Source organism: Sinocyclocheilus anshuiensis, unplaced genomic scaffold (genome assembly GCF_001515605.1).
Source record: "Sinocyclocheilus anshuiensis isolate Anshui unplaced genomic scaffold, SAMN03320099.WGS_v1.1 scaffold525, whole genome shotgun sequence".
NCBI classification, from domain to species: Eukaryota; Metazoa; Chordata; class Actinopteri; order Cypriniformes; family Cyprinidae; genus Sinocyclocheilus; species Sinocyclocheilus anshuiensis.
The window spans coordinates 98430-99804 of NW_015539840.1; positions in this window are offsets into that span (position 1 = coordinate 98430).

Sequence of the window (1375 nt, forward strand, 5' to 3'; positions counted from 1 at the left end):
TGTGTTCATGAGTCCTGAAATTTAACTTTGACAGTTGATGATAATGTAGATCAGGAGCGCCGGAGCCCTGCAGAGTTTAGATTCAACCCTAATCAAACACATCTGATCCAGCCAATCAAGTCCTACATGATTTGTGTGTTGGAGCAGGACTGGAACTAAACTCTGCAGGGCTGCGGCTCCAGGAACTGAGTTTGACACCCCTGATGTAGAACGAGTACTCAAGGACTGAAGATCGCATAAAGCCTTCTACACACTGCATCTAAACAGTGGTCCTGTGTCGTACAGTGAGAGAGGTTCAAAGACAGCTGTTGTCACGTTCTTGCGACCAAAGATAGCCTACGATCTATGGAATGCCAAACCATTTTATTTATAAATAAATACATATACAAAGGACATTTAAAAATATATATTATTTATACTTTTATTTCCTTATGTATATTTTTTTCCACATTTTATTTTTTTCTTTTATTTCCACATTTATTTATTTCTTTATTTATTAATTTCTACATTTATTTATTTTCACATTTATTTATTTCTACATTTCTTTGTCCGTCGGGTAATGATGAGTTGTGTTTTACCTCAGGAATAGTAATCGAGCCAGAGTAGGCGACTTGTAAGCTTTGAGGCCCAAAGCCCAAGTTACGTCTTCCGCCAATTTAGAGAGTATCACAATGCAAACGCACGCTTTCTCCTAAGCATAAACAATGCTGATTACGCAGATTACGTTCATGCGCACGCTTTCTCGCCCAAACGTAAACAACGCTGATTACGTAGATTACGCTCTTGGGTACTCTCCAAAATGGCGGAAGACGTAACTCGGGGGAGAAGAATTGTTGAAAAAATTATGATATTTTTGTTTTCTTTGCGCTCACAAAGTATTCTCATAGCTTCGCAAAACTGAGGTTGAGCCACTGATGTCACATGGACTGTTTTACCAATGTCCTTACTACGTTTCTGGACCTGGGAACATTACAGTTGCGTTGCTGTCTATGCAGGGTCTGACAGCTTTCACATTTAATCAAAAAATATCTTAATTTGTGTTCTGAAGATGAACGAAGGTCTTACGGGTTTGGAATGACATGAGGGTGAGTAATTAATGACATAATTTTTTATTTTGGGGTGAACTAACCCTTTAAGTCATTTAATATCACTGTATGTAGACTATCCTACGGAACCCCTAAAGGGACATGTTGGTGGGAAAAATACGGGGTGGAAGGAAAAAAGCTTTTGCGCTCCCCTGAGAAACGTTGCTTTCTCTTACACAACCAGTTGAGTTCGGACAAACACTTCCTGTTTACTTTACAGCTTGCAGTGGTTCATAAAGCTTCGTACGTTCACAGTGGAGCAGTTCATAGAGTTTTATTTTGAACTTGGT